The 8308-nt window shown below is 44.1% G+C and overlaps 1 non-coding gene and 1 pseudogene across 1 annotated transcript; both read right to left on the bottom strand.

The window, feature by feature from the left end:
* Positions 1-4268: 4268 nt before the first annotated feature.
* LOC132134756 (U1 spliceosomal RNA) lies at positions 4269-4432 on the bottom strand. Its single transcript, XR_009429750.1, has one exon. It is a non-coding gene; the product is annotated as a U1 spliceosomal RNA (small nuclear RNA).
* Positions 4433-4783: 351 nt separating this feature from the next.
* On the bottom strand, positions 4784-4963 carry LOC132134724 (U2 spliceosomal RNA; annotated as a pseudogene).
* Between the last annotated feature and the right edge of the window lie 3345 nt (positions 4964-8308).

The following is an 8308-nucleotide window of genomic DNA, read 5'->3' as shown; positions in this document are numbered from 1 at the left end:
TACTCTGTGCTCTAATGGTGGACCTCACACTTCTTACATTGATAGTAGAGATGGTGAGGGCCATGAGCAGTAGGGTTAAAAAGGTATAAGACATTTAAAACAGAAGACAGTAAAAAGACTACAAAGATACGATTAAAATCATGTTATATCTTGTTGCATTTGCCTTTCCTTTTCCTCAGACGAGCTGGGATCAGGAGGGCAAATGCCTGTCGCTTCAGAGGCCACAGAGGAAACCTCTTGTGGCTCTTTTGGCGATGATGCTGTTAGCTTAATGTGCAAAAAGGATACCTCATTGGGGGACTCTAGGGGCCACTTGCGCTCCAGATCTACCGAATCGATACTATCAAGCTTATATGCTGCCCTAGATTTTTTCTCCTCCGTTACAATCAGAGGAGACCCCGCAGGTCTTTTTTGCACCTGAGCGTTAGGGAGTGAACACTCTGTCTCACTCCCGGTAGATTCCTGCACCCCATCCGAAACTGTTACTAGTGAGGAATTGTTTTTTTCCTCACTTTCCTCTCCTTCCATGACCATTTCCTGTTCCGTTGCCTCCGCCCCTGTGGCCGTCCCACTTCCTCCTTCCTGCCCAATCCCTGAGGCCGGCTGGGAATTTGAAATTCCCGCCAAAACCTCAGGGACCGCCTCCTCTTTCCTTTGTTCATTCGTTTGTTGCCCATGTGGGGCGGCCATTTTGAGCTTGTTGGCAAAACTTTTAGGGCAGTCTCTGTAGAGGTGGTTTGTTTCTCCACAAAGATTGCACCGTCTGCCATTGGTACAATCATCAAACTGTGACCAATTTCTCTACACTTCCCACATACTAACTCTTGGCATGCTTCAGCGAGATGACCAAACCTGCAACCCTTCCTGCAGAGTTTGGTATGTAGCCTCTGTTCTCTCCGAGCACAATCATGGAAGGCAGATGTTTCAGGCCCTGGTAGCCCCCAGCGTCTTCCCATTGTTTAATGGGAATTCGCCAGAAGCATGTCCAAATGCCATCTTCATCTAACACTTTGACAGGCTGGCCTCGAACAGTGCAAAATCTACCCAACCAAACATAAATATCATCTCCAGTCACTGTTTCATTGAACATCCTTACAATCACAGTTTTAAGTGTGTTATCAGAAAGTTTCTCGACAGTGAACATGGAGAACTGGGCTTTAACCCTCTGGAGTCTAAGGGTATTTTTGGGGCCTGGAGAAGTTTTGTCATGCCTTGACATTTGTGCTTTTTTCAGTTTCTTATAAATATCTAAATGGGTAAAGACTAATCTCACTGTAATCAGCACAAACTGGGCTGTAATAATATGTGAAATGCATGTATGTACATGATTGTGTTTTTGAGAAAAAAAATATTATGCGTGGTTAGTGAAAAACTAAAAATGTTAAAACGCTTGAATAAGGCAAAAAAACACATAAAGAACAATGGTTCCCGGGATTTTTGAGAACTGGAGCTTGTAGCCTAGAATTTTTCTTTCTAAATGATGTGAAAATCATCTTGTTTACTCACTCACAGAAAACAATATATTGCTTAAAATTTTCTAAGACACTTTTTTTGGTAAAAGTCAAATGCGAGTAGGCGTCAACTACCATGAATATCATTGTGATTTACACCTGAGAAGACAAAGGCCTGCATAATGAGCTGCATAATGAGCCTCTCAGTCATCTGTGCCACTGTGAGTGAGGAGTTACAAGAGAGAATGTGAGAACAAAATAAATCTATATAATTTTATGTTTGTAGTTTATTAAGAATATATTTAATTATCCCACAACATAATTTAATATCCACTTGGGGGAGCAGTTAAACAGTTTATTAGAAACAATCAAAGCTGACTTTCAAACAAATTGTTTGGCATGCTTACTCCAGTCACACAATCCTTCAGAAATCCTTTTAACAATCTTATTTTCTACAAAAAAAAAAAAAAAAAACGTTTGTTGTTATTATTATCATCATTATTATTAATGTTGAAAAGAGCTGAGAATATTTTTCTGGGTTTTTAGGGGGAATAAATGGAAAGAAAAGCATTGTTTTTACATTTGTTACAGTTATCTATTTGTTACATTTATATTATTTACATCAAGCTTTCGAAGGGTATAGTGTTGTATATTGTTATTGAAACTTCATAATGTTTCACTTGATTATATATTTAGTCAGGAATTATAGTTCGGAAAAAGTCTAACTAGTAAAACGTTTACACGTTATGTGAAAACTAGTACAAGTATATAAATAAATAAAAAGAGACTTACTCGTGTTTATGATCTCTGCTGAATAAAGTGCTTCATTCTTTTTTTCTGAGGAAATCCATTTCTCAAATCCTCAACCACATCACATCTTTTTGGGGTGAATTATGTGTTATTCCTATCATCGCGAAGAAAACAGTAAAATAAAAAAAACTTGAACAGTCTGGCTGCTTTTTCTTCTGTGTGGGCGTATTCAAGCTGCGCGCTTCAGTTTGAATCTGAATAGCGCGTTCAGCGCGGGGGCGTGGTCACATTAGATATAATGAAGGGAGACATGAAAAACAGACATTGCGTTGTTTTCATATGGATTACTTTATCACAGAATATCTGTTTTCGGCGGCACTTGTTTAGTTTAAAAATAGACATGTCAAGCTTTCTATAGATATCTCTCTCATGTATTTTCGTTGAGTATTCACAGAGTTACAGTTCATTTAAATGACGTGTTTGTAAAAGAAGATCAGCGCAGACAAAGGCTGCAGACAGCGCACCTTGTTTGTTATCTTTATTTTATAAGTGCACAAAGTTTTGTTGTTATTATGTATGTATCCAAAAAAAAGTAGACCCTTTACAGATTCGATTGATGTATTGCTCTTATCTGTACGATTAAAACTGAAAGTGTAATTTAAGTTCTTTTCGGGGTTATCAGGAGAAAATGACTCAAAACGCGTATCCGCGTTAATCGACTTGATAGGGTTAACTGAATCAAACCTTTGCCAAAAGTCATTAAGCACGGAAGCGGTTTGTTTAATTTGATTAAACATCAAATCCTTTGTTCAAGGGCAGAGTCATCAAACAATTCAGGTCGTCAGATCTAAAAGCTAAGGTCTTTTGGATCAGCTTGCTGGAAAAGTCCATACGGGACATTCCAAGGAGCTTCCCCTCAACCTGCCTGAATAAAAAACGCACGCTGTGGTGCTAAAAACTTAAAACAACAATAAATACAATAATAAATAACCAAATAAATAATTAAAAGACCTTACCTTAAAACTTGTTTTAGCCCGAAGCAGCAGAGTTCAATGTACCTCTCGAAGTTGTGTGACTCAAGATATAAAAAGATCTCTAGTCAGGAAACCTCCAAGAGGCGATCGCAGTCTCAACCGTCCGACAAGATACGTGATCTTAGCCAAAAGGCCGAGAAGCGATGCCGCTAAGACGCAGCGGGGAGGAAGCCGGACACGGCGATGCCCATCTCGGCTTTGGTAAGTCTGGGGGACCTAAAAACGCTGGGGGATGGTAGTACCCTCCCCTGTCTGCAACGTCACCGGGCCTCGTCACGCTCGGCCTGACGCTGGCACTGCAGCGACGGAAAGTACGGCATCGCTCGTAATTCCCAAACGGTTCGTCGCAGAGCCACGTGCCTTATGTCATGGGAATCCTTGGCTCGAGCCGAACCAGACGCAGGTCTCAGATTGGCTCGTCGCTCTGACAAAATTTTCGGGTATTTGGGATTTTGTCGAAAACCTTCTTTTGCAACCTAGCGCCAGGTATTTGGCCCAGTCCCACCCAAAGCAGCACAGAAAGCTTCTTTGGAGTCTGCCTGTCAATAATCATCCCAAAAAAGTGGAAATTTCCATTCACCTTGGCGAGGGGACCTCAAAACGTGCTAAGGTGGCGTGTCTGAGATGGCTCGAATGGCTATAACTCCAGGAAGGAATGAGATCCCTTCACCCAAATCGGCACAACTGTGCAGGGGCTCAGTCAGAGGCCAGGTAAAAAAAGGGCGCTGCGACAGGCCACTCGGTGGCGCTGTAAGCGACAACAAAACTAATACCAATTGAAAAAGGACAACCAAACAACATGGAGACAGCTACAGCTAGGCTGCAGTCAGTCCAATCGACTTTCAAAGTAAGGTCTGTGCTATATTCGAACTGAACCACCCACCAGGGTCCGATTTTTCAAGAGCGTAACTGACTTTGTTTCACAGGCGCACAACACATACCTCGCATGTGACAGAACTCCCCATTCTGAAACGCAAAAAAAAACGCAAAACGCAAAAAAAAAACCTCTTCTGCTTTGTTTCACCAACAATTTCAGGGGAGAGCGCGAACGCAGTCCCCCACTACCATAAATTATGCAGTCGAGATTCCCGCATTTGGGGAATTCGCAGGGGTCAGCATGGCCGGAGTGCAAAGGGCAAGCCTCGCCCTGGGTGAACCGCCTTCTTGATCATGGTGTCTCCCCTGCCAGGTAAGTATGAAGGCCCAGGCGGTCAGCCAGAGGTATGATTTGCGTCTCTACCGTCCACACCAACGGTTAGCCCCCCTCCAGGAAAGGAAGGATGGGTGCCTTCCGTTACTGGCCTGGAAACTGCCAAGCTCATGGGCCGGGGCTTCCCAACGCCGGTTTTAGATGACTCTCTTTAACCAAACACACCTGATTCGGTGCATCACCTCGTCTGTGAAAGACCTCAGGTGGGTGCATCGTTCATGGAAGAGTCCAAGACCCCAGGAGGGCGCATCAGGAAAAAAGTTCGCAATACACCACAGCATGGCAGATCTCATTCCTTGTTCTGCTATTCGACACAATAAACGGCAATCCCCAAAAAGGGAAAGCACACCGTTCCTGGAGACACTGCAATACCAGGCCGATGCTTGGAGTGGACGGAGCAAGCCCCGGCTCCAGCTCCGTGATCTTAAAATCCATTTAATATGTAGTCCCCGGATGGGGGACGTATCAGATATTAAACTGATAAGAACAGATTTTTTTTTTTTTTTTATTAAATCCATACACTCATACAAATTAATCACTTGCAACAAAGGCATACATATTTTCTGAACATACATGTCCCAAGCCTACAGAACTAAAAAATCATTCCGAACTCAAAAATCATTTCATAAAGTGAAGATACAACACATTACAATCAGAACCTCATAACCAGTACTAAATTTTTAACACCCAAGACTTTATCCCACCCCTACCCGAGGGAGCCCACCCCCATACAGCCCTCATCCCCTGCTCCCCATGAACGACCTTATACCCATTTACCTCTTTCACCAAACTAGCCAAAAGTGTTGAAAATAACTTTTGAGGTTCTAAACCAGGCAACTGCTTCCTCAGGCACCTTAGTCGCCAGTCCCATAAGATACGCTTCCCTTCTGAGATAGTAACCCATACTACTCTTCTCTGATTGTTCTCTATATTTCCCAACCCTACTCCATACAACACTAAGTCCCGGGTAATCAATGGTCCTCCCCACTCTCTCCACCAGCCAGTGACTGCTTTCCATAAAGCCACTGCTCCTGGACATGACCACAAGGCGTGCTCAATTGTCTCTTCTTCCCCGCAACCCACTGGGCACAAAGGAGATCTGCCCTGACCATGCCTATATAAACGCTCCCGTACTGGAAGCCTCCCTAATGCTGCCAACCAGTTCACATCCTTACACCTCCCTACCAAATAATCTGGTTGCAAGGACAACCAGTTCACTTCAATTGGAGGCCCTGCCTCTCTAGCTTCCTTAACAGAGCTCTCCTTCAACCTATCATACAGCTTCCTATGATTTAACAACAGTGACTCTTCCAAGCACCAAGGATTCCCTTTAATGATGTCTGCCGCCACTTTATAATGTTCAGGCCTATCCAGTGACCAAGGTACCCTATTACTCCACCCTGTTAAATGCCTCAAAGGCCAGCCCAACCAAAAGTGAGCCAACACATGTGCTTTATGCTCTAGAGCCTGTACCACTAGGCGAGCTGCAAAAGCAATAAACAAAGCCGTAACCTTCCAAGGGAGGCATGGCACCCCTCTGCCTCCCTCACCCAGAGGACGAAACATCTGTGCTCTTGATACTAACTCAGTCCTCCCTCTCCAAATAAAAGAAAAAATCAACTTCTCCATTCTCCTCCCCTGCCAAAAAGGTAGGGGAAAAACATAAGCCAGATAGTTAATACTGGGCAACACATCTGCCTTCACTACCTGTACTCTAACCCATAGTGACAGATCCCTAACACTCCACCGGCTTACTTTAAACTGTAAAGATTCCAACAGCCCCTCCCAATTTTGTTGTGCACTATTCACCTTGAAAAAGCGAACACCCAAAATTTTAATGCCATCCTGACACAAGGTATACCCTCCTGGAACCACAGTCCTCTTACTCCACCGTCCTACAAACATCACTGAAGATTTACTGACGTTTATCTTGGCACCTGTGGCTTCTGAAAAACTATGCAAAATATCTCCTGTCACTACAAAATCTTTTTCAGTGGTCAAAAAGACTGTCATATCATCTGCGTAAGCTAACACTTTTGGCCTTAACCCTCCTCCACCTGGCATTACTACACCAGTCAAAGCTGCTTTTAATCGTAGTCGACTAATCAGAGGCTCTAAAGACAGTATATAACACAAGGGTGACAAAGGACACCCTTGCCTCACACCACCCAACTGTTTCACTGGTTCAGAATAGAACCCGTTTATCCTAATCTGACTGAAAGCCTCACTATACAAAAGCTGGACCCAGGCTATGAACCCTGGGCCAAACCCAAGCTTCTCCAACACTGACCACAAAAAAGAATGGCTAACCCTATCAAAGGCCTTTTCCTGGTCAAGGCTCAGGATTGCCAAAGGAAGCTGACGTTGCTCAGCCCAACTGATTAAGTCCCGGACCAAAACTAAATTGAGGCTGCCTGATCTTCCTGGGACCCCAAAAGTTTGATCTGGATGAACCACCAAATCTAACACCCCCTTAAGCCGTATGGTTAAGACTTTTGCCAGAATCTTATAATCAGTAGTAAGTAAAGTTATTGGCCGCCAATTTGCCAAATCCTCCTTACTATTTTTCTTATGCAGGAGGGTCACCAACCCCCTCCTCATAGACAAAGGCAATTTCCCCACTTCCAGACTTTCCTGATAAACTTTAATCAGTTCAGTGCCTACTAAAGGCAAAAAGGCTTGATAAAATTCAGCCAGTAGACCATCACCACCTGGAGACGTGCCTCTCTTCAAGGACTTAATTGCTACCTCTACTTCCTTCAAGGTGACCTCCTTCTCTAACCTGCCTGCCTCCACTTTATCCAAGGTCCTGTCCAGATCCCCTAAAAACCCCTCCGCTGTTGACTCTCTTACTTCTCTATTCGCAAACAGCTCCTTATAAAAGGCAACTGAAGCCTTCAGCATTCCTTCAACTGAGTAGACCTTACCCTTCTCTGTATTTAAACATTCCATACTGCTACGCTTCTGCCTGCTCTTCACAGTAGAAAAGAAAAACTTTGTAGGCCTTTCATCTAGCACACGCTGACATACACCTGACTGCACAACAAACTTCTGTGCTTCTCCTCTATAATGTTCATTCAAAGAATCCTGCAAGAGTTTGGCTTTCTTCCACCCTTGACCAGTGCTCAATAGACCTTGAGAGCATAAAACTTGCAATTCTTTAGTCCATTGACGCACTTGATTCCTCTTAGCCTGCCCCAAAGCTAAACCCCATGCCCTGCAAAAAAAACCTAATCCTCTCCTTCACCCCTTCCCACCAGTCAGAATGTGACTGGTAGAATCCTTTTAAATTACACCACCCAGCAAATAATACCCGGAAAACCTTACAAAAGGTTTGGTCCTGGAGGTATGTTACATTCATCCTCCACTTCAGATCCCCCACGGCTCCATCCACTTGTTCCTTCATACCAGTACACTCCTGACTTGATGCCCTCATACTTCTCTGATCACTCGCACCTGTCGCTTGTTGAAGATGCCTCTCCCTTTCTGCTGGTAGACTGCTAAGAATGGCATCCAGGTCCGCCTGCAGATCATCACCTTCCTTCAATATGCTCGCATATGATTTGTTTCTTGATGGACAGGTACGTAAAGATGATCGGCCTTGCCGCAAAGGCTACAAAGCTTTGGTGCGGGGCAGGCCGAAGCAACGTGGTCTGCCTTCCCACAAAACCGACAGCGCTGTCCTTCACAGTCTGTTTTAACGTGTCCTTCTCCACCACATTTCCTGCAATACACGGGCTGCCCAGGGTAGTAGAGAAAGCCCCTGTTAGGCCCAATGGAAATGGACCCTGGTAGGTGAACCAGGCTTCCAGGGACCGCTGAATCCACCCGGAGCTTCACAAAAAAACGCCTCTTTCCAGTCC

Source organism: Carassius carassius, unplaced genomic scaffold (genome assembly GCF_963082965.1).
Source record: "Carassius carassius unplaced genomic scaffold, fCarCar2.1 SCAFFOLD_61, whole genome shotgun sequence".
Lineage (NCBI taxonomy): Eukaryota > Metazoa > Chordata > Actinopteri > Cypriniformes > Cyprinidae > Carassius > Carassius carassius.
The sequence above is the reverse complement of the archived record's forward strand: the minus strand, read 5'-3'. Positions and strand labels throughout refer to the sequence as shown.